The sequence below is a fragment of the Amborella trichopoda genome, chromosome 2, assembly GCF_054954075.1.
Source record: "Amborella trichopoda isolate Santa Cruz 75 chromosome 2, AtrichopodaSantaCruz75HAP2 v2.0, whole genome shotgun sequence".
Lineage (NCBI taxonomy): Eukaryota > Viridiplantae > Streptophyta > Magnoliopsida > Amborellales > Amborellaceae > Amborella > Amborella trichopoda.
Window position 1 is genome coordinate 60,890,650 of NC_142337.1, and position 26,779 is coordinate 60,917,428.

The 26,779-nt window shown below is 32.7% G+C and overlaps 1 non-coding gene across 9 annotated transcripts; it reads right to left on the bottom strand.

Annotated features, from left to right (window-relative positions):
* Window positions 1-4,371: 4,371 nt before the first annotated feature.
* LOC18445161 (uncharacterized) lies at window positions 4,372-14,002 on the bottom strand. Of its 9 annotated transcripts, none has more exons than XR_016049895.1 (4): window positions 13,813-14,002; window positions 13,098-13,185; window positions 12,802-12,934; window positions 4,372-4,688 (listed from the first exon to the last, which is right to left on the bottom strand). It is a non-coding gene; the product is annotated as an uncharacterized LOC18445161 (transcript). The 9 variants fall into 9 exon arrangements; XR_016049893.1 differs by lacking the exon at window positions 4,372-4,688 and adding an exon at window positions 13,604-13,697 and having other exon boundaries at window positions 12,551-12,934; window positions 13,813-13,949; XR_016049887.1 differs by lacking the exon at window positions 4,372-4,688 and having other exon boundaries at window positions 12,551-12,934; window positions 13,813-14,001.
* Window positions 14,003-26,779: the final 12,777 nt, after the last annotated feature.

Below are 26,779 nucleotides of genomic sequence, written 5' to 3' on the forward strand. Positions count from 1 at the left end.
AATAAAAGAGTCGGGGATTCAATGATGGGGTGTCTTTGGTCTGCCACTTTTCTCAAGAAAATAGTGAAATGGAGAAAAAAACAATTCAGACTTTCTCCAATTTCATTGCTCTCAAACATGTGAAAACCACAGCACCTGAGAATTTGTCAAACGCCCCTCACGTACAACATGACATCCACTTTCCATTCTCAATTGCAATCAACAAATCTCGTGCAAGGCAGTGCTCCTGTGGGCGTCTTAATAATTATATTTTTTACATGGATTTTAAGACTTATTTTTAAGGACATGTAATATCTAACATGGAGATCTTGAATATGAAAAAATAAATAAATTTTAACACCTAAAAATAATAATTCTCGTAAAAAAACATTTAGACGGTTAGTTTCGATTGTTTTTGGATGGAACACCTACTTGTATCCATCTTTAAGATGGATGCTTTACACTTTTTAGACTGCATATTGTAGATTTGCAATAATAGAATAGAAGAATCAACAAGACATATACGTGGTTCGGCAATGGTGCCTACCTCCATGGAGGATAAACCAGTATCTCATTAATCGGGATTACCTTGGTTTACCAAATATTTATAGAGTTACAACTCTTGCCTTTTAGGAAACAAATCACATTACAATAGTAATCCCACAAAATAGGAAACTTAGCAAACTCAATATAAGAAACTTAGTATCTTTTAAAATACAAGATAGGAAACTTAATATTTGGTTCCTATAACTGTCAACACTCCCCCTCAAGGTGGTCCGTAGATATCAATCGAGCCCAACTTGAACAATATCTGATGGAACTTTGTTTTTGTCATAGCTTTGGTAAACACGTCTGCAAATTGGTTTTCACTTCGAACATAAGGAGTACTAATAATTTTTTACTGAACCTTTTCTCTCATAAAGTGACAATCAACTTCTATGTACTTGGTTCTTTTATGAAAAACTAGATTATCGGCTAGATGCATACCTGCTTGATTATCACAGAACATCGTCATTGGATTGACCGTTGGAAACCCCATATCTCGAAATAAGTATTTTAGCCATATCAATTCACTTGTAGAAGAAGCCAGAGCTCTATATTCGGCCTCTGCAAGAGATTGAGCAACTACATTTTGTTTCTCTTTTTTTCAGGTAACTAAGATTCTTCCGACCATTGTACAATAGCCAGTAGTGGACCTTCTGTCAATTGGACTACTTGCCCAGTCAACATTAGAATAACCAATAATATTAGTGTGAACATTCGATTTCAACCAAATACCTTTACCGAGCGACGACTGAAGATATCTAAGAATCCTATCGACAACCTCTATATGACATGATCTAGGAGCATGCTTAAATTGGCTCACAAGACTAATGATTTAGTCTCGTCATAATCAAATAAATCAATCTGCCTACAAGTCTATGAAAGGGGCCTATATCTTCAAGAGGTTTTCCATTTGTTGAATTAAGTTTGCAATTAATATCAATAGAAGTGTCAACGGGTTTGACTCCTAGTTTTCCAGTTTCTTTCAACATAACTAATACATATTTCCTTAGAGGAATGAAGAATCCCTTTTTTGAATGTGCTACTTCAATGCCGAAAAAAATATTTTAGTTGACTAAGGTCTTTGATGTCAAATTTCTTGTGAAGATAATTTTTAAGTTGCATGATTCTTTCTTTATTATCATTTGTAATGATAATATCATAAATATAAATGAGTACAACTGTTGTACCTGAGGTCCCCTTTGTTATAAACATCGAAGAATTTTATGAACTTTTAAGAAACCCGATACTTATCAAAGCTGAGCTGAGTTTGGCGTACCATGCGCAAGGTGATTGTTTAAGTCCATACAATGTCTTCTTTAATTTGCATACAATGTCTTTCTCATTTTCTTTAGAATGGCCTAGAGGAAGACTTATATAGGTTTTTTCTTCAAGGTCACCATGTCAAAAGGCATTTTTAACATCCACCTAATGTAGAGACCGCCCACAATTAAGTGTGAAGACAAAATAACACGGGCAATATCATCTGGACAACTGCTGTAAAAGTATCTTTATAATCAACTACATAAGTTTGAGTAAATCATTTGGCACCTGACTTTATGCCTTTCAACAAGCTCATCACTATTATATTTGATTTTATAAACCCATCTACATCCAATTGCTTTCTTCCCTATAGGTAGCCTGACAATGTCTCAAAAATGGTTTTTGTCAAGTGTTTGAAGTTCCTCTTTCATAATCTTCCTCCACACAAGTTGAGAAATAATATTTTGAAAATTGGTTGGCTCAGAATTATTAAAAATAGAACTAAAAAAAACAAAATAGGCAGGAGAGATATTTTCATAGGAAATATGATTTTGAACATGATAAGAAACTGCATGGTAAGTATAAATTTCTTAAAGTCTAGATGAAGGTTGAGAGGTACGAGAAGACCTGCACAAGGGGGGATCAGGTAGGGCCACGACTATGGCGAAGTCTTCTTCTTCCAAACCAGTTTGATGCGTTTCAGGGATATCTTCAGCTTTGACTTGATCGTCATGACTTGTTCCAAGTGTGTTAAACACATCACTGGTACCAATATTAGGCAAGGGAAATGACATCTTGAACACTCCCCTTGAGTCCTATTTTCTAAACTACTTTCTAATGTGTCATGGAAATAAGTCTACGTTTCAACAAATTGAATATCCACGGAAATATACATTTTTCTAGTTGTGGGATCATAACATTTGTATTCTTTTTAAATAGAGGAGTATGCAAGAATAATACATCTACTTGAACGTCTATCAAGTTTATTCTGGTTGTTCCCAGCCACATGAACATAAAAAATGCATCCAAATACTTGCAAATGAGGCAAATTAATATTTTTATTTTTCAAAATTTCAAGGGGAGATTTATCCTTAAAATTTTTTACCTGGAATTCTGTTAATCAGATAACAAGCAGTTAAAACAGCTTCAAACTAATAAATTTTTAGAATATGCATCTGAAACATCAAAGACCTTAGAGCTTAAAAAAGATATGTATTTTTCCTTTAAACAACTCCATTTTGCTTAGGTGTTCCAACACATGATGTTTGGTGTATAAAACCAAAATTCAATAAATGCTCAGAAAACGCTTTGTTCACATAATCTATGCCATTATCAGTCCTCAGAAATCTAATTTTACCATTGTATTGAGTAGAAACAGTTTGGAAAATTCTTTGAACACATGAAAAACTTATGTTTTTTATTTCAATAAATATACCCAAGTAGCGCCGAACCAATCATCAATAGAAGCAACAAAATATTTTAAACCGGTATAAGAATCAACTGGGGCTGGTCCCTGTACATCAAAATGTATCAAATGAAAGGGTTCATTTGAAACATGTATAGAAGACTGAAAAGAAAGTCTTGTCCTTTTTGAGAATTTACAGACTTCATAAGAATGAGAGTTTAAAGATAGAGATGACATTAAACTTTTCAAAATTTTATCTGAAAGGTGTCTAAATCTCCAATGCCACAATTTATTAATATCAGAATTATCTTGACTGACAACCAAAGCCTTATTCTCTTGATTGAATAAATATAGCCCATGAGACAGTATTTCTTCACCAATCTTCCTCCCTGTGGCCCGGTCTTGGAAACTCACAGAGTTGGGAGAGAAAATAACATTGCAATTTATGCTCTGAATAATTTTTCTAAAATACATCAAGTTAGAGGAGAATGATGACATAAAAAGAATTTCAGAGTTTTGAGATTTGGAGAAGAAATTGGTCTTACCAACACTATGGATAGGAATCAAGGAACCATTGGCGATAGACACAAGGTTCATATGTTCATCATTTTTTAGGTTGGATAGACACTGTAAATTATTAGTCATATGATCTGTAGCTCCTGAGTCTATTATCCAATAAAAAGTATCACAAGAAGACATAGAAGTAGAAGGGTTACTTGTGTCCGAGAATAGAGAAGAATGATCTTATGTGGAGGAAGGGTCATTATTGTTACTTGGTTACCGATAATGATCACAGTTGTAGTGATGAGTTTGAATGGTTGCGATTTGAGCTGTAGATCTGTTGGAGTCTCTACCTCCACCATTATTTTGAGGCATTTTTGTTTCATATTTTTCATTATTAGCAATCAAAAAAGATTTCTCAACATTTTTTTTAGAGGTTATGGAATCAAGATTCGTGATTTTCTTCCTAATTATGTATCCGAGTTTAAATTTTCCAAAGAGAGAATGAAAAACAGCTTTCGACCAAACAAAATAATTAAGCCCATTCAAAAAGACAATTGTAAATTTCATGTTAAAGTTAGATTTAGAGTTTTCCATTACAAGAGCTAAAAGGAACCGGAATACTACCTTTATCAGTAAAAGAAAAGAAAAAGGGAAATACCTCAATCGAAACCAGCCAAAGACCAAAGGTGATAGAAGTTACAATTAGATATTTTTGGTAAACCAGATAATGAAGTTGAGTCTCAAAATCAACAAAGTGGTACAACCAATCCCGTTTTCAATTCATGTACTAGATAACTTCTCGAAGTATCTTCTGGAGATTAAAAACATCTTTGAACCCACTCTCCGAGTGTCCTTTGCAAATCACGTTTGCAAAATTACATACCCTCTAAATTTGCATCTCGCCCAAGTTGCAAAATTTGCAAACCCAAGAGGCAAGATGCAAGATGATTATTGTCCCTCCAAGATGCAAGACGCAACAATAACGGCACGACAACTGTAAGATGAATAAGCGGGACGTAAGATGTAGAAATATGGCACACCAACAACACCATGAAATCAATGGATGAAATATCCATAAAAAAAAAATCTCCACCATCAAGAGAGATGAAAAAACGACTGATGAGCAACAAATTGTTATTGACAAATCGGCTTGTTTTAATACCATGTAGAATTTGCAATAATAGAAAAGGAGAAACAACATGACCATACGTGGTTCGAAATATACGTGGTTCTTATTTACCATCTCATTTTTTCTTATTTTTAATTTATTTTGTTAGATTTATGATTTTTTTTATTCAATCTTTCGTGTTTTTTGGATTGATGCTGGTTCTGCCACTAATATGAGAACAAATATATTTGTTTTTTAATAGATTTGGCCTTATATCAAAATTTTATTTTCTCCACTCTATCTCACTTTTAAAATTAATTTATGGTATGGATAAGAGGGATTTTCCTCTAAAAATCTCTCCGATTTATAATATAAACAAAACTCAATATCTAAAAACCTTAATATTTGGTTCTTATAAATGCATTACATATATGGTCCAACCGACATAAAACAAATTTCCTTAACATAAAAGCGAAACATGTCATTTCGACTAGTGGTGGTGTGGATAATTGCAGTACATATATGGTCCAACCGGCATAAAACAAATTCCCTTAACATAAAAGCGAAACATGTCATTCTACAAGTGGTGGTGTGGATAATTGGTCCTAATCAACTATGCATCATGGATTGTGATGACATAACGTGGACAGGCTATTCAATTCTGTACATGTACGTAATCTCAAATCCTCATTCGAAATAGATTTTTGGGAGACGGAAATCTTCATGATAGTTTTAAAATCAATTATTAATACCGATAATATAATTTAAAATTAAAAAAATAATATAATTCTTGCGGATTTATTAATACTTATATTTAAGGTAAAATGAGCGGTTTAGATAATTTATTATAATATATACTATTTTAAAAGCTTAAAATCCTCGTTTTTTTTATAACCATAATGCTCAATAAGACATTATTGATATAAAGGCTTTCTAATGCTCGATGCAAAAGATTTCTAATGCTCCAATTGCAAGTTTCCATGAATTATGAGGTGAGGGTTTATTTAGTTTGATAGGATTGCAACCCTATCAAAGTATTTTCCTTCCTTAAATATAGGGTTGTGCCCTAGGCCATACTCATTAAGGGGCCCTCAGGTAGGGTTAGCAATGGGTGGGGCGGCCCAGCCTGGTCTTATCGACTTGGTCCTAAAAGTTCGGGCCTGGGCCACAAACTCTAGTCCAAGGGCCAGGCTAAGGCCATTGCTAGCGCGGTTTGGCTTAGCCCGAACTTTTTTTGTTTTTTTTTTTTCATGTTATTTCTTTTTGTTTTGTTTTATTTGTTTTTGGCCCGGCCTAGCTTGGTGTGGCCCTTTGGGGATAAGGGCTAGGCTAGGGCCAAGGCTGGCCCGGCCAGGGCATTTCTTACCCTTGGGTGACGTTTTTTATCCCAGGTTTTGGTTTTATTAGGTAGGACTAGGACCGAGCACCCAGCCTATTACCAAGGGAATGGAGCTTCTAACGCCCTCCTTACCCCACATCTTTTGATCCTCTCTCTCGATAGCATCACGGCAAAGACTTTAGTTACAGGGGCTGCAATAGGTCAGGTTGGGTCTTAGTCGACCTTAACTCATCTAAGTCTCATAGCTTATACCCGACCTAGACCCGGTCGGGTCCAACTGACATGGACTTACTACGTTCGGGTCTAAGTCCTTTGGACCCAGAGCCAAATTGAGTTTTTTAAAAGATTAAAAACTTATTATATATTATTTAATATACTTATTTATTTATATATTTTATGGCTGGTCGGGTCCAAGTCATTGGGGCTTGGCTCCAAGCCGTAGGGTCCAAAACATAGACCCCGCCCAGCCCCAGTCAGTCGACCCTATCCGATTGCCACCCCTACCCAGTGAGAATACTCTGGGAAGAAATATAGTGGAAAGTTGGAAACTAGGCAGGGGCATTTGTTTTCTAGTGAGTGGAATTTGTACCTACCAAAAAGCCAAGTTTGTAACCTGTCATGTCTCCAACCCATCACATGGCGTGAAAACGTTTGGCTTTAGAGTGAGCTCTTTAGGGTGCGATAGATACGTCTCTGTAGTACTACATTGGAGGGTCAGTACCCTAGCGAGATCCAAATCAAAGGATAGATTACGTCACACTTTTCCCCTCCACTCATAAATACCAACCCCACGTCCAGACCCTTTAATATACCAACCCACGTCTTAGACCCCACTAATTTGTATAGGACCAACCCACGTCTTGACCCCACTAATTTGTATAGGACCTCAAAGGATTATCATTAAATTTGGCATGAATCTATAGAAAAATCAAATCTCACATCTATATGATAACTTTTTTAGATATCTATGTTAATTTTAATAGGGATCTTTTGGGGTTCTACATATATCGGTGGGGGAAGGTCTTATAGGATCATTACTCTTCTTACAAGGAGGTCACAATTATTGGATGTATAATAAAGTTTGAATTTTTTTTTTTTGGATGTTGAGCTTGGTCAATAAAATAAATGCAGCTACCCAATATTGCATCTAGTGGTCAACATCAATTGTGACCACTTTATACTAAAGATAAATGATCTCATTATATAATTACTCATATTATTGTAAGGACTTGAAAATTTGTTTTCATCCCGAGTTACAAAATTTAATTTTTTTTAAATAATATCCAAGATCTATAAATATTTGAAAATTTAAAAATAGACAATTCAAATAACTTGTTATATGTTGTACTATTTTTTACTTGAAATTATTATATTTTTATATCCATACATCTTGAAATCGAATTGATCAAAAATAAAGTTTTTTAATGTTTAAATACTCTTTTCTAGAGGATTTTTTAGGAACACTTCAATAGTATAAGGTTGAAACCTTATATAAGCTTTTTCTATACATACTTTCCACTTTGTGGACATAAAATTCAGCCTCCCACTATTTATAAGTTCATAAAAATAGAAAAAATTATATAAAGTGTGAAATTTATACCATAAAAGTGAGACACACCTCAAAAATCTATTAAAAATGTTGTTTTGACATTAAAAAAGCCTCTGATCGATCATCTCGACCTCAAGATGTATGGACATGAGAAATTATACAGCGCATCTTGTAACACCTTAATCAGACTATCTATTTTTGAGATTTTAAAGTGTTTATAGATCTACTCGATCCACACCTATTTTGGAGCTTTAAATTTCATAATTAGTGTGGAAACAGATTTTCAGACCATTGTAAGAGTATTCAACACCGGAAGTGCATCTTCCAAGAGGATTTGGAGGTGCATCTTACCTTGATTGTTTAACATGGGCACTTTATCTTATAATTTGCACTTACCTTCAATAATTGATTTTTATATATTATAATTTGCACTAATGTCTAATTTTTTGAGAACGTATAGTATATTTAAATTTTTAAAATTTTCTCCATTTACCCGGTTGAATTTTAAATTTATGGCATTCATGCTCTTCGACATCACAACCCTTTAAAAGAAATAAAAGGGTTCAACAATTAAAAAAATAAAAAATACCCAAATAAGAGAAAACCCAGCTTTTGAAGATCTTGTTTCGGCATCTAAAAAGGTTCTTAAATCCTAACAAAATTTGTGTATAATATGATGTTTTCTATAAAAGTAGGATCTCAAAAGTAAAATACGAAATATATAAAACGGATAACTACATATGGACAGGTTTTCTCAATGTGCTTATTCTGGTATGGTCATATTTTTGCAAAAAATTTGCGGTGACCACCGCCACCCGCGACCTTTTTTTATTGCAAAAAACATGTTTGGCATTTCTAATATTGGAATTTCTAATATTGGATAGCTGAGAAATCATGCGAGTTTTCAACCATGTGTAGTAGTAAGGGCCTGTATGTAACTACCAATACTGAACAAAAGTTATAAAAAAATAAATCGTACTTAGGATTTGTCAGATATTTGCAACGTTTGCTATTCGGTGTTTATGTCGAACATCTAACTTCCTTGTCCATCTGCCAATAGAAATACCATACCCGATGGTTTAAAAAACGGATCGGTGACTCGGATCGGGTTCCCAAAAAACCGATCTGGATAGGCGAATAGGCGATTTGGATCGAGAATCGGGTGATCGGTCAGAATAAAGTTTAAAAAAAAATCCGAAAAAATTATTAAAATTTATTATAAATATTGTTTTTTTAGGAATTCAATAAGAAATGAGGGTACTCCATTAAGAATTTTCATGTTTTTGAATGAATATGCGAATATTGATATGTTCTTTCCCTGCATGAACCGCCATTCAGCATTTAATTTACATCACACAAAAGGATAAACATAGAATTATTATGGAATAAGTATATCAACATACATGGACTACAATAAAGCATAAAATTAGTAACATATGATCTAAAAATAAAATGATATAGACGTTATTGTTCTTCTTGGTCACGCTGGTGCCATTGATTGAATTTGTTTAACAATTCATTGATTCGATCAAAAAACGAATCATCGATATTAGCAGGTGTCTGACTATTCCCAAATCCCTGAGTGTTAGTGTTTTATTGTGTTCCCAATCTAAAATCCCCGAAGATTGTCCATCCTTCATGCTCACCTGCACTGTCGTGCTCATCCCTACACTGTTGCTGTTGGGACTCGATATGTGAATAATATGGTTGGGATAGGGTGGCCTCAGAATCATCATCTCTCTCATTTTCTCTTTGAATAATATGGATTAAAAAAAAAAAAAACAAATTTTCAAAAAAATTGATCATGGATTAAAAAAAAAAAATCACAAATTTTCAAAAAATTCTATCATGGATTACAAAAAAAAATTCGATCATGGATTAAAAAAAAAAAATCACAAATTTTAAAAAAATTCTATCATGGAATACAAAAAAAAATTCGATCATGGATTAAAAAAAAAAATCACAAATTTTCAAAAAATTCAATCATGGATTACAAAAAGTTTGATCATGGATTAAATAAAATTCGATCATGGACTACATAAAATTCAATCATGGATTACAACAAAAACAAACAAAAAAAAACAAAAAATTCAATCGTGGATTACAAAAAAAGAAAAAAACAATTCGATCATGGATTACAAAAAATTCAATCATGGATTACAAAAAACTCTATCATGGGTTACAAAAAAAACAAAAAACAAAAAATTCGTTTATGGATTACAAAAAAAAAAACAAACATTTCGATCATGGATTACAAAAAAAAAACAAAACATTTCGATCATGGATTACAAAACATTCGATCATGGATTACAAAAAATTCTATCATGGGTTACAAAAAAAAAACAAAAAATCAAAAAATTTGATCATGGATTACAAGAAAAAAAAACAAACATTTCGATCATGGATTACAAAAAATTCGATCATGGATTACAAAAAATTCTATCATGGGTTACAAAAAAAAAAAAAAAACAAAAAACTTGATCATAGATTACAAAAAAAAAGAAAAAGAATTCGATCATGGATTACAAAAAAATCGATCAAGTATTACAAAAAAATCTATCATGGATTACAAAAAAAAAAATAATAATAATAATAAAATAAAAATAATAATAATAATAATAAAATAATAATAATAATTCCGTACGGGACTCGCCGATTCACTGTACGGACTCGCTGATTCCGTACAGTGAATCGACGAGTCACTGTGCAGAATCATCCGGTTCTCTCTAGAACCGGACGATTCCCATTTTTTTCGCCGATTCGATCCGTCCATGGCGATTCCCGAGTCGAACCGGGCGAGTCCGGTTCGACTCGACGTTTTTTTAAACACTGACCATACCTATTATAAGTTATTATTATTATTATTTAAATTTTTACTATTTAATTAGTATAATAAAATTTATGCAATTTATTAATTTTATTTATTTCTTATTCTATTTATTATTATTTGTATATAATATATATAGGAAAACTCTTCCCAACGCTTATCGGTGAAAATGAACTGTCATATAGAAAAACTCTTCCCAACGCCTATTGGTGAAAATGAACAGTGATTTCGTCTACCGTCATCACCATCCAAACTTCATCGCATGGTCACAGTTATCTGGTAGTTTTTCAATTTTCATTTGTTTTTCTTCAAATTCAAATTACTTGAAATTTGGAGTGAGTGCATCTTAGTGAGGTGCACCTAATAAAAATATAAAAAATAATAATTCATAAAATATAAATATATGGTCAATTTATATTTTACGAATTATTTTTTTTCATATTTTTATTAGGTGAACCTAACTAAGATGTACATACGCTCCAAATTTCAGATCATTCCGATTAGTAAAATACAAAATAAAAAATAAAATACTACTGGATAATTATGACCATGCAATAAAGTTTGGATGGTAATGAGGGTAGGCGAAATCACTATTCATTTTCGCCTATACGCGTTTTGTAGTATATATATATATATATATATATATATATATATATATATATATATATATTAGAATAGAAATTAAAAGACAAAATAAGTAAAATATCAAATAAAAGATAAAAAAAAAATCCATTGAAGAATAAAATGCATTCAAATACAAATAAAAATAAATAAAATTAGTTACATTAGTTAGATTCTATTATAGTTATTAAATAATAATAATTACGTATAATTGGTATGATTTTAATAACGCTAGACAGTTTAGGAAGTTGGGCTATTTGGTATAAGAAACAATAGACAACGCGCCTCTTTGGTTTTGGTAATACCAGGTAGGCGCTTACTAATATATATGGCAAAAAAACTTATGGGATTTCTATCTAGTGTTGAAAATGCGAACAGGTGGGCAACAATGAAGAAAGGTCCACATGGCGGGGGTCGTCTCCCCGTATATCTTTTTTTCCATCCATACCATAATAAACGTGTTGAAAAGGGAACACCACAATCTATTAAAAATCCGTAGCTGTAGAGGTAAGATGCACCTTCAGACTTTATCATGGTATATAATTTTGATATAAAATGTTATTAGGATTATATCAAAATCTATTTTTATATTTAATTATAAAATTTTAAATTTTAAAAATGGTTAAAATCAAATAGATCTATAAACATATGAAAATCTTGAAAATGGGCGGTGTAGATAATATGTTGTAAAATGAACTATTTATGAGACTTAAAAATCTTTTTATTTTCATGGTCATACATCTCGATGTCGAGATGATCAATCAAAAGGTGTTACAATAATAAAACTACCTTTTCCGATGGATTTTTGAGGTGTATCCGTAGTTCTACATATAAGGTTGCAACCTTCAATAAACTTTTTTCAAAAAAGAGATAAGTCCCGTTGGAGTATTGTTTGTTTACTCCCTAGGATAAAAACCCACATAAAATTAATTTTAAGACTCAAAATTTTGGGGATGTATCATCTTTTACCCAAAAGTTAACCTCAATAACAAAAATCCCTAATTGCACCCTCTATGCAATTGAAAAAATAGTGCCTCGAGATAGAATAGAGACCATACAATTTTTAGATGATGAGATCTAAGCGTTAGAAACTGCAAATTTCAATTTTTTTTTTTTTTATAAATAATCGTCTAGTGATTCAAAATTTTAGGTTAAAAAGATCCTCCGAAGTCGGTCTTCAAACAAGTGAATAGTTAATTACCAAAAAAAAAAACCCAAGTGAGTAGATGTAAACTATGCTCCCGAAGAAACATATAATTGGTGCTCTTCCATAAATTTGCTTTTTCAAATCATAGCTATCTTGCTATTAAGTAAAAAAAAAAGATAGGATGAATTGCGGTGCCAAGGATTCTAGATACAAAGAGTAGAAACAAAGGAGGACATTTCAGTGACGATCGGTGGAGGACGGGACGTGGTGTAAATGAGCCATCCATTTCAAAGTAATTTTACCTTCTTGCTGCACCGATACTATTCTCTTTACCAAAAAAAAAAGCAAATCGTGACTCAAAGTTTCAGGTACACAAGATCAAAGGCAAGAATGCAGTACACAAGGACAATTAAACAGTAAAGATTTATTCAGACAGTTACATGGAGGAACATGATTAAGAAAACCGCCATCAATAAAGTGGAATTGCATAACATGATTCATATAACCGACACCGACCTCGAGATGGGAGTATCATTCGGGGTTGCAGGTGGGCTGTTGCTCTTGATGTTCTCTCCCAGTTTTGGCCCTCCAAAATGATTCGACCTGCTCCTTGGTCCTCCAGGGTAGCCTCCCAGCTATCAGATCCCACCTGACTTTCAATTATTTCATACGTCTCAGTGAGAAAGAGATTCTTTCTTATTTCTGGTTCGTTAAGCTCTCCTAGAGATAGATAGAGAGTTGGGAGAGTTTGTTAAAAAAAGAAAAAAAAACAGATAAAAAGCTTATATTTGTTTGGATTGAAGAAGCAAGACCTTTCACCCAAGAGCTTGTAGAGCCTGGTTATGAGATCTTCTTCGTCCTCCGATATCTCGCTCGTCAAGTCCACCTCCCACCTCCTCCCTGAAAACAACTAAACCCCCTATTTACCTCCATTAATCCCAACTTGTGCTTGCCTGGGAAAACGGCCTAAGGGCAGTAATAATAAGTATACCGGCTGGCTCAACTGGCTTAATTGGACAAGTCTCGGTTGGTCAAAAAAGTGTTTAAAAAAATTTAAATATAAAGGAATTAAAAAAAAATAAAAAGTATGTTTAAAGTATGATCATCGTTGAAAATTGGTGAAAACAATGAATTTTAAAAATTCGATTTGTGCCTAAGGTTTTTTCTAAAATTTTTCAAAAAACAAAGATGAAAAAATGTAAAAATAGTTTTTAATGACCAAAACAACTTTCATTTTTTGCCAAAACATTCAGGAATACAAACAAATTTCTTATTTTTTGAGATTTTATATTAAATTATTTGATTTTTAGAAAAATACCTGATCGTATCACTAAAACCAGCTGAAACTAGAACCGACTAATGACCAGTTTCGATTTGAACCGTTCGATTTTGCGAACATTGATCCCAACTCACTGAAGACATGAGAGAGAGAAAGAGAGCCATTATTTTATGAGTGCAGCCGATCCCCACATGAGAGAGAATTGCAACCGCTTCCCACCAATGTATCCATGAGAGAGAGCAGCTTACCAGTGGCCGTCGGGTCAATTTCGTTTTCTCTCTGCTCTTCTGTTTCGTTTTCTTGAGGACAGCGAGGTTCTTCTCCATTTCTTGCCATGGTGACGGGTCTCTCTATATCCATATACTCTTCGTCCTCACTGTGAATTTTCTAGCATTTCATTTGATGTTTAAGGCGTTGCCCATGGGAATTTTTATCATTGTTAATGGTATACCCATGCCAAATTAATAAATTATAACAGGCATGTAGGGTCATGGATGACGACGGTTGTAAAGTAGGTCGAGTAGAGTCATGAATGATGTCGTTTGCTGGGTAGGGCCGTCCCGAACTAAATGTAAATTAACTGAAAGGGACGAAATGCCACCGCATCTTGTCAAGTGGCCCAAATTCCGCATCGCATGTAGATTTTTTTTATGTAGTTATGCATATCCCAATAGGATACGGTAAGGTTCAAATAAAGCTTAGATTTTATTTAATAAAAAAGTAAAACCTGACCTCATGATTCACCAAAATTGTAGTTGTGGCATAATTAGGATGCCCAGAAAAAAAGCACGATTTAAGCTCTAAAAATAGTGTATAATGTAATATATGATCTAGACGGTCTATTTTCAAGTGTTGGTGGACATCGATTTTAGAGCCATCATAGATATTTTTTATGTTTTAAGTATTTTGCGAATGAGATTTTGTGGTGAGGCTTTAGTTTATTTTTTATTTTTTTTATAAGGCCTGGGCCTTATAGAAACTGCATCTTTCACAAATTCTATACGTATAATAAATAAACCTATGTATTGAAAATCTAGTTTTGAAACAATGCGGCTTGTGTAGTTTATGGAAGATCCCAATATATAACAAATCCCTTGTTTGGCTATAATAAGTTGAAACCAAGTTTTGGCATCTCAATTCATAAGTTAACGATTACTTTATTATTTTTATTTTTAATTTCTTGGAAATATTTTTTTTTTGAACGAATAATTTCTTGGAAATAGGACATCCATAATGTGATTAACAAACAAAACGATTGATATCTTATATTGTAGATCATTTTAAAGTGGAATTTTAATATATATATATATATATATATATATTGAGAATCATCTCTCTCTCATACACACTCAAACACACTCTCTCTACGTTGTAGATGATTGTTAAAAATAAATCCTATAATTAAATAGACTTACGTAGGATGAGACACTTTAGCCAAAAGATCATGCACACATTTCTATCCATTTTGAGAACCATCGTTCAGGTTTCACCTAAAATTACATCTTAACCATAATACGACACAATCCTAGAGAGAGACGTTTAAACTTTAATGTAAATGAAGTCTAAAAATGCATTTGGCATAGGGCCATAGCCTTATGATCCTCGTGAGCCTAAACCACGTGCATAGGTTGCGCAAGGACTATGCTATCTTCAAAAACAATGCATAGGGTCATAGCCTTATGATCCTCGTGAGCCTAAACCACGTGCATAGGTTGCGTAAGGACTATGCTATCTTCAAAAACAATGCATAGGGTCATAGCCTTATGATCCTCGTGAGCCTAAACCACGTGCATAGGTTGCGCAAGGACTATGCTATCTTCAAAAACGTGATCCATGAGGTGCATAAGAGGCAAAATCACGTCTAAGGTCGTTTCATTTGTCTGTGCACAAGCAAATTGCAAAGATTGAATGCTTATACCGGCTCATCGGATAAACTTGCACTTTGTAATCATTTTTTAAAAAATGATTGTTTATAAAGATACTATATATCCTCTATACGAGGAGGCTACAATTATTTTTGTCCTTTAAATTTTAAAATAGGTAGTTATAATAATGTCATTGAATAGATACAATTTCAAAAAAATCTCGAATTTCATGATACACACTAAACCAGAGTAGCTGGCTCATGAAACCAATATATTTATTCATAATTTGAATTAACAGGTGGCCCAATGCGGAGTTATCATTTTGGGGGCAAAAAAGAAGCTTAGATGATTTCTATAAGAGGGGATCAGGCATGATACTCATCTTTTTTAAAGTCATCTTTATGAGAGTTATAGAAAGGGATCTCCAATATAGAGATGGGTTCCAAAGAGAAAGACAGACATGGCCTTTAAGAAAAAAGCGGTATTTTTATGAGTTTTGAATTGGTTAAAGTTTCACTTTTATAGAGAGAAAGTCTCTCGGTTGCCCTCGAAGTTATCTTTCCAGTAGCAGTAATGTGGTGGGAAAGATGATGTTGATCGACAGTGTTGTTTGGCCGAAAGAGCGGGTTTAGAAGAAAATATTGATGACGGTCTTTTACAGATGTTTAAGAACATATATTATCTCTTGTAACCCAAAACTGTAATCTTTATTGTAATAATGGATTTCTAGTGGTCGAGGCCCTGGATGTAGGCGTACAGGATGAACCACGTAAATCGTATGTTATTGTCGTGTGATTTTTATGTTTGTTTTATTTTTACACTCGATTTATGGTTCTATTCATCTATTCATATTTGCCAATCATGTACACGAACTTGGGTGAGATCCCAGCATTTGAGATTTCTTGTTCCGCAAGGGAGGGGTTCCCGAGAACTCTACTCATCTCCCACCTCTACCCTGCAACCAAATACACCCCCCATTTGCCTCCATTAATCCCAACTCATTCAAGACGTGTGTGTGTGAGAGAGAGTTTTGCTTAGTGCTTCAAACCTATCTTTGCTTCTTACCGGTGGTTATTGGGTTCATTTCGCTTTCTCCCTCCTCTTCTTTCTGCTTTTCGTTTGTAGAACAAGAGTCTTATTCATCACTTGGTGCTATGCTTAGAGCAACGGTACTCAAAGTTATTGCCTAGGGAGGTATCTTTATATGCCTTTTGTGATACCAAGTTAATTTGTATGATTGTGCATGTAATTTCAATGCCAAATTATTATGTTGCATCAGGGACCATATTAAAACAAATGGGCCAATTTCTTTGCCTATAGCCCTATACAGATCGAAAATCAGTGGGGACCAAACATATATTGGGATGGCATTGGCCTGATAGACGATAAGATGAAAGAAAATAGATTTAGGTGGGGAAATGGGCTAAAGTTGTAGTGTTCGCAGCTTACACCTTAGTCACCACATTGTAGTTTTGTGGTTTCCATTCCCACCACTAACATTGCCCCACTAACACCTTCAAAAAAGCTAACTCCTCATCTATTTGAAAAAGCGAGTAGCGGCTTGTCTTCTCCACTAAATTACCAAAAAAAGAAAAGAAGTAGACTTAGGTGTGTTGGCCATGTACAGCACAGACGCAGTACACCTATTAGGTGGTGCGAGTTGGTTCTAGTGAAAGGCTGAAAAATGATAAGGGGTAGGTTCAAAAGGGCATAGTTGAAAATAATGACAAAAATATTGAGAATTATAGCATCATTGAGGGTGTGGACCTTGATAGAGTAGAATGATGGATCATGATTTGTATATCCAACTCTAAATAGTTGAGAAGAGGTTTTGATGATGATCAATAACGACATGATTTCCCTCTAAAACCCTCTATTTACATTATCTTTTTTAAAAAAAAATTATCCAGTGTTCTTATGAGTCCTACCTAATCGTTGTCATCTAATCTTTATTCCAATTATTTGGGGTGGCTTTCATGATAAGATGTAAAATTTTACACTGGTTACCAACCTAACACAAACCATCTACTGTACTCAAGCTTGAGATAGGTTAAGGGAAAGTTTTAAGCTCCTCCTCCTTATTAGACCAATAACTTTAACCTAATCCCCACTCGTAAATCTCTTTTCTATTTTTTATTTTTTATTTTTTAATATTTTTCTACATCATGTAATCCTAACCGCCATCATCAATGTGCCATATATATGTAGGATAAATACGTAGGATAAATGATCAACTCTAGTAATACCTATTATAAAGACGGACAATCCATGTGTGAAAATGAAAAGGGGTGATAAAATGTCATTTGCCTCAATAAAAATAGGACAAAGTTTATATAGGGCTGACGCTCTAAACAATCAAATTAGAGCCCACCTAAAATTTTTTATTACAAGAGATTGTTTTGATTTTCAAATATCTTCAAATTGATCACCTCAGCATGAAGATGCATGCACATGAGAAAGAAATGGATTTCAAGTTTTGGAAATAGTGCATCTTGTAACGAATTTTTGGATCGTCAATTTTCAAAATTTTTAAGTTTTCATAGATATGTTCGAACTACACTATTTTTTAAGCTTTAAATTTTACAATTAAAAAGAAAAAAATATTTTAAGGTTATCACGAAGATTTCAGCATTAAAATCACAATTCTCGATACTATTTGAATGTGTGCTTTACTTAGATTGTTTAGAGCCTTGGCTCTATACAAACCGCACCCATAAAAATAAGGAAAATGGTTTGATAGGGTAGTAGCCTTCTCAAAATAAGTAAAATCTCATCACCAAAATCACCTAAAATTGTAATTCTGGTGTGTTACAACCTTCAAATCAATCATGTCAGCCTTGAACATTATAGTTGTGAAAGAAATTAAGATTTTAACTCCTAAAAGTAGTATATATAGTAGATGTAATGATCCTATAAGACCCTCATATACTCATGTGTAGGGCCCCAATAGATCACCATTAAATTTGACACAGATATCTAGAAAAGTAAATACCCACACCCATGTGATAACGTGTTTAGGTCTGTGCCAAATTTATTGGTGATCCTTTAGGGTAATACATACATGGGTGTGGGAGGGTCTCATATGATCATTACTCTATTTAGTAACACATTATTTACATTATTTATTTCGCCTTAAAAATAATTGTTCACGAATCTGTAAAATCTGTATCATTTTTTTAACTTCAAATTTCATAGTCAGTGTTGAAAACTGATTTTAGATAAAAACAATAGACCCGACCAGATTCAGGACCCGAAAGTACACCTGACCTAGTGTCTTGGTATGGGTCCAAATTTTGAACCCAAAAACTATTCAGGTCCGGGCATGGCCAGGCCCGACCTGTTGCCACCCCTATATTTATACTCCATCATAGAGATTTCTAATGTCCAAAGTGCTTTTGGAATGAGGATTCAAGATCAGACCTTACTCGGATTTCATAAAGCCTAAGCCTTAAAAAAACAGCATCGTATATCCTCACCACTGGAAATGGACCACACAAGTACGGTCTTGTTGAGTCATTACTTATTTTAGAAAAAGTAGTTGGTCATTATAAAGTTTATATGAGGATGCAACCCTATGATGTAGAACTACAAGTGCAACTCAAAAATCCATCTAAAAAGATAGTTTTAATGTTGAAAAGCTCTTTTATTGATCATCTCGACATCGAGATATATGGCCATAAAAAATATAAAGATTTTAAGTCTAAAAAATAGTACATTTTACAATATATTATCTACACCGTCCATTTGCAAGATTTTCATATGTTTATATCTACTTGATTTTAACCATTTTTTAAATTTAAAATTTTATAATTAGATATAAAAATAGATTGTGAGATAATTCTAAAAACATTTTACATCAAAATTATATACCATGATAAAATTTGAGGGTGCACTTTACCTCTACAACTATGGATGCATTCGTATGCCAACTACACCCTTTAGGAAGATGGAGAGTCTTGGTCTATTTCCTCATCATTTCAACATCATCATTTTTGTCTTTTTCTAATTAATTGTGCTAAGTTACATAAATTTTAGTTTTCTATTCTGTTCTATTAAAGGCTTTATCCTCAGTGAAGTCAAAACATGGTCTATTTGATGAATAAAGATAATAGGGAGGAGTGCAATTTCTCTAAGATTCATATGTAGAAAAGCAGTAAATAAAAATAATAATAAGCTTTAAAAAGCAAAAAATAATTTTTTTTTTTGAGAATTATTTAAGCTTTTGATTTTACTTTTTTTGTGGAAGGACAACATTAACATTCAAGACCATGTAGGGCCGGCTTAACCAAGCAAGTTTTGGGCACTAAAAAAAGGTACTAAAAAACTACAAAAAAATATGAAAATGATATTTAAAACATGATTAAATAAAACACATCCAAATGGAATTAAAAATTAATGAAAAAATGGATTATAAAGAATCAAGTTTTGCCCAAGAGTATTTTTTATATTTTTTAAAAAAGATAGAAAAATATAAAAATAAGTATTAATGGCCAAAACAATTTCTAATATTTGCCAAAATGATGAAAAAGAATAAAATTTTATATGGTTTTTTGAATTTTTTTAGAATTCCTAACCGGTGTACCAAAACCGACAGAAACTAGAACCAGTAGATCTAACCAGGGGTTGGAATCGATCACCCTCTCGCCATAATGCCAAATCTCGGCAGCGGAGTTTTTGACTATATGCATATGTATATGAAGAACCCTTAACAATAAAGAGAAAATTATAGGTACCTCTACTCAAAATCAACTTTCTAGACATCCTATCTCAATACGTTTTCTCTCATACTTTAAAACCAAATATTGTTTTTTCTTGTATTTACCCTCAGTCAAGAAGTGAATAATAAGATGAAACTGCCCTTACCCTCTCTCTACACAAACAAAAATATGCTTTTTGAACTCTCATTCTCTCTCTACTCTCTCTTTCTCTCCAATATGCATTGATCTCTGGGTTGAGATTTGTTTAAATCTTAGCAAAAACTGAGTTATTTTTTAAAAAACTAGAAAAAGTGGAGTCGTATGAATTATGAGTTCAGAAAAATACTAGATTTATACAGATCTGGTATTTTCTGAGTCCATAGGCAGCATCAGTTCCAAATCCGTATTTTGACTAAAAAAAGCTTCTAAATTTAATTAAATCTAATAATAAATTAATTTGTAGAAAAAATAAAATAATAAAGAGAATAAAATGAAAAAAAACAAATTAAATTAAACAAAGAAAGTGATACTTACCTCTAAGGACGCGAAACTCGGAGTTTCAGGCTTGGATCAGGCTGCTATTCTGATTTGCGTCACCATCTCTTTTTTTTTTATCCAAATTTCAAACATAAATTATGGGATTTTCTGTGATTTTTTTTTGGATTTTTATAATTTTTTAAGAATTTTTTACGGGTTTTGCCTATTTTTGGACTATTTTTTCAGAATATTTTGGATTATCTTGAAGTTTTTGTTTTATCTAATCAAATAAAACACCTTTCTTGCATCATAAAATGCATTTACTGCGTTATCAGGCCACACTTGGGCCTATCGGACCACATCACGGCTCGGCCTGCATCCCGATACTTGGTCTCACAGCGACTAAATTGTCATTTATTGGATTTTTTATCAATAGGTCCGATTCTTTGACTGTTGAAAAGTTCTAGGGCTCTAATTGAAGTTATGATAAGTTTTGGACAGTTTTGAATCAATTATATTATGTTTAGGTTGCATACGGTCTACTAGGATTTGTGTAGTCATTTAAGCTCATAATCAAAATTTTAAGAGTTCCTTTAACAAGAATTTCAAGGTGGTGTCTATACATCTCTCTCTTTCTCTACCTGCCATCTCTCTCCTCTCTCTACCATCATATCTCTCTCTTTACATGCCCTTTCTCCTCTCGTTCTCTTTTTCTCTCTCTTCCCTAGAATAATACACAGTCTAGCACACTAAGTGTCTGATTGTGTATTGAGTTATGAGAGGAGAGAGGGAGATAGAACAAGAGGAGAGATAAGAGGCAGGTAGAGAGAGCATGGGTAGAGGGAGAAAAAGAGAGATAGTAGAGAATGAGAGAGAGAGAGAGAGCTATAAAAGCTAACATACGTCAAATTTTTGTTTGTGTAGAGAAAAGTTAAGGGCAATTTTTTTAAAACTTGTTGGTTTCTTGACTGGGGGTAAATTAAAAAAAAAACAATGTTGGGATTTAGGTTGGGAGAGAAAAAAAATTGAGAGATAATATGTCTAGAAAGTTGTTTTCCCAACAATAAACACGATAAAAACGAAGAAAAATAAGCACCCAATACGTTAATTTAAAGTGGTTTACATTAATGGGTTATTTCTATGGGAGGGAGAAAATCAAATTCATTATGTAAATTTAAGGTTTCAACGATTAATGAAAGCAAACAATCTCCCAATGCACATATTTTATTTTCCTTATTTCACTCTTTTCCTTAAATCATTATTTCAGAATCTAAACCTCAATGATTTAAGACCTATTAAGAGCTTTCGATGATTTGGAGCTCCCTCTCAGAAATCCTCGCAATATTTTTCTCTCTTGGGATTTCCTTCTTAAGAGGGTTTCCACTCTTTCTTGGGTTTCAAGGTGGGTCTCTCTCTTCAATGCGCTCTCTACTATCTTGTGAACGAGTTTTACACGTTTAATCGTGACTCAGTTCATTCCGGGCCATTCTCGGTGCCTAACCCGAAGAAGCACTGGCTTTTGAAGAGGAAGATAAGAGACATTTTCTTGTGATGCCAATGATATATTCAAGCTTTATGCAGATTGGAAAGCTGAAGCAGAGATGCGATCGGATATCTTTAGAGAGTTTGCCTAATCGGCCCTGAAGAGATTGTAATATGAGAGAGATAGCAAAGTTAGTGATAAGACAGAGGGAGGCTACAAGATGTTTGGATGTGGACTGTAATTTCTATTTGAGAATAAGAGAGAAGGGATTTTTCTTAGCCAATTACGTACATACACAAAAAAAAAATTTAAAAAAAATGTAGGTAAAATGTAAAAAGGGAGAGTCCGATTTACTCAAAAACTACAACTAAGGATGTTACTTTACATTTTTTTTTTTGACTTTTTTCCAAAATGCCCTTGGTCCGGGGTTATCATCCTAGACCGATCTTAATTTTTCTCTTCTTTTAATTTTCATCGATGTGGAGGTTCCCATCTTTGGACCGCCCTGATTGTAGTATTACATTACATTATACGTAGTCGGAGGTCTCCTTTTCCGGATCACCTATAATGTGGTCAAGCACCACAGTGTCAACAATATGGGGATAGGGACCTCGGACTGCTAACTGGATTGAGCTTAAGTTAGCGGTCCGAGATGTCTATCCTCATACCTCCTATAATGTGGTTTAGCACCACAATCTGAGCATTCTAGATGGAGACCTCGAACCGGTCACCAATTGTCTTAAAATATAGGGCACAATGAAGAAAACTAAAAAAATTAAAAATTAAAACCTGTTTTGGGATGGTATCCTCGAACCGCATGGCATTTTAGGGACAAATAGAAAGTCTATGGTATCCAACTTTACTTGCAATTTTTAAATCAATTTAACTCTTTTTATGTCTTGCATACATTTTTTTTTTTTTTTATGTGTATGTAGTAGGCTTTCTTTTTTATTAAATTTTTTATTTATTTAATATAATTACAGTGACATCCAAGTGATGCATTTTGGTCCAAAATAAATTTAAGACATGCGGCATAAACAAAATTTTTGTTTTCCATTGTTACCACAAAAATATGTTTGGAGGTTTTATGGGGCTGTTATTGGTCTACATCATGGGGTCAACAATGTCCTCATGCTAATAGCGACGGTTATATATGTTATAGCACGCGTTATAAAATAGCTTGTCACATGCGATGTCGGGTTTCTAATTTCAACACATATAAATTGCTTTAACAATCATTACAAAATTAGAAAATTAATTTTTTATTTTTATGGGGCCTCTTCGGGCTGGATCGGCTCTATCAGGACCACAACATTTTTAAGGCTTTTTCTTCTTTATGTCCATTAGTCGGCCCTAGCCTAGCCCGTACATGGCCAAGATCAAGCCTATGCTAGTGCCTCTTCAAGCTGCACCGGCTCTATAAGGACCACAACTAGGCTAAGGCTTTTTCTTCTTATGTACATTAGACAGGCCCAGCCTAACCCGTACATGGCCAAGATCAAGCCTAGGTCGGTGCCTCTTCAGGCTGGGCCGGTTTTATAAGGACCGCAGTTAGGTTAAGGCTTTTGCTTCTTTATGTCCATTAGCTGGGCCTAGCCTAGCCCGTACTGGCCAAGATCAGGCCAAGGCCAAGGCCGGTGCCTCTTCAGGCTAGACCGACTTTATAAGGACCACAGCCAGACTAGGACAATGGCAAGGTTGTTGCCAATCCTAACTATAAGAGGACATTTATGTCCTTATTAGTATTTGTGTGTAAATAACAATATAAGGAGTATGTTAAGGCGTTTACAATATCGAGCATTTTATAATTGCACTCAACGAATTTTGAACACTTACATACATTCAAATGCAGTTGAAAATTAATGACAAAAATGGAATTTAACCCATTTTATATTTTCCAAGGGTAATTTTTAAATTTTTTTAAAAAAGATGGAAAAATATAAAAGTGAGTATTAATGACCAAAACAATTTTTAATCTTTACCATAATGTAAAGAATATTTAAAAATGCATTACAAATCAAATTCCTTATTTTTAAAATTTATATATATTTTGTTTGAATTTATTTTTAAAAAAAATACCGTTTGATCACCCTAACCACCCAAAACTGGAACCGGCCACTGATCTAACCGAGCGGTTAGCTGTTAGATCAGGCGATTTTGTGATCAATGGTGGAAATATATAATAGAATAGTAGATGACTAAATAATTGGCTTATGAATCTTGAGACTGTGTAAATTGCATATGCTGATCTGCCCTTCACGTTACTCTATGATGAGCTCGAAATTGGCTTATGAATCTTGAGACTGTGTAAATTGCATATGCTGATCTGCCCTTCACGTTACTCTATGATGAGCTCGAAAATGTGTGTCTCTATATTTATCTTTGTTCAAAGAACTCTAGGGCTAAGACCCATTTCCTGTTATTGCATAGCATTACTACAAATTTTGAATATGCATTGAACAGTAATTTGGTAAATCATACAACAATTAATATAGAGTGGTTTCTTATGATCTATTTCCTGTTATTACATAATATCACTACAAATGTTAAACACATGTTATTACATAATATCACTACAAATGTTAAACACATGTTGAAAATTATTTAGGTAATGTACGCGACAAATACAATATCTCTTGAGGCCTAGCATATTTTGGAAGCCATTTACATGAATACATATATATTTCTTAAAATAATAATTTTCTACATTAAGGAGAAAACTTTTAACATTTTTTAAATAGAGAAAATAATATTATCCTGGATAAATATTGCACTACATAATAGTGAACGTATCGTATTTGATTTCATGGAAGTACAACGTGCATGATGATTATAAAAAAAAAAAACCGTGCATGCACTATATAAAAATGAACATATGTTATTTGATTTCATGAAGGTCTAGCATACATGATGAAAAAGAAAAACATAGTGTACATGTATGGGAAAAATTCCATTGATTTAGTGGTAGTTTTTATGGGTGCATGCATAGACCATCATAAATAAGTAATTGGTAAATGGTTTTATCAACAATTTTATTGAATATTATAGCAAAAAATGACTAAAAAAATTAAAAAAATATATATTTTATTAATTTATTACTATTGCTGCTACCTCATACCTTTAGAGAGCAAAGAAATGATTGTTTTTGGTTTATGTGATCAAGAAACTATGGAGCGAGGGGTGTGGAGAGAAAAACAAAGTGATAACTGATAGCACTTTTTCGTAGTATTATGAATTGTTATTGATAAAATAAAAAGAAGAAAAGATAATCGTTTTGCTCTACAACATAGTTTTAAACGGATATTTTATTTTAATACAATAGATATATATATATATATATGTGTGTGTGTGTGTGTGTGTGTGCGCGTGTGTGTGTATATATATATATATATATATATATATATATATATAAAATAAAAATATTAAAAATATAATATTAATAACAATAAGCATGTAATATAAAGTAATTAATGTTATAATAATATTAATTATGTAGTATATTATTATTATTATGAGAATTATAATATAATATTTTTATAAATTATTCTATAATTTTTTAATAATATTATAAATATTGATTATATATATTATTCTTTATTCATTAAAAATGATAAATATTATATAAATAAAACAAAGGGACTTGTGTATTATCAATACAATATTGTAATAATATATATAATGTTGTTATAAATTATATTATAATTTTTATAATAATATTACAAATATTATATTTAATTTTTATAATCATATTACAAATATTATATTTTTATTATTTTGTATTTTTTAAATATAATTAAGTATTGTAAACAAAATAAATTAGAGGGACATATATAATCATTCTTTATTCCTCTCATAATCATTCACCTAATATTTTGATTTCCCATATTGTTGAATCACGTAATTATGAAAATCTTCAAGACCTTACTAAAATATAACTTAATAACTACCATTGATATCTTCTAACAATTTTATTTTTTTTTAGTTGTGCATTACCTTGTCTTTTAATTCTGCCCCAACCATCTCTAAAGAATCGACAATACCCTTACAAATAACAAAATATTATGATAATAATTATAGAATCATACTTATAATTTCTAATTATTATTAATATTGTTAGAACCTCAAAATTGAAAACTAAAAAACAAAAGTAACGAACATCAACATAAAGCATGCTCATGGAGTTGAAAAATACATTGTTTCTTTCTCTCTTTTTTGGGTAGCTACGTGTATAACTTGTTGTTGGCTTTTTGCTCAATTTACCTCATATATTTAAATATCTACAATAAGTTGAACACCACTCATCAACCAAAACAACATAAATCAAAAATACAAAATCCTATAGGAATAAACCAATAAAGAAATTAAAAATAAAAAGAGAGATGAAAAAGAAAGATAGAGATAAAGCCATAGAGAGAGAGAGGAAGTTGTAAAGGAGAAAGAGAAGTCGTGGAGAAGAGATAGACAGAGAGAGGATGTTGTGGGGTTGGGGGAGAGAGAGAGAGGAATTTGTGGAAAGAGATAAGAGAGAGAAATCAAATTTATTTCTAAAATTTTTCAATCTATCAACGGTCAAATTCCATTAATTTTCTCTAGGATAATATTAGATACTTTCGTAAGGCTCTTCTACTATTCCATACATGAGTTTCCTTCTCTTCTTTCTCCTAAACTATATCTCAATTCTCTACCCTATTCT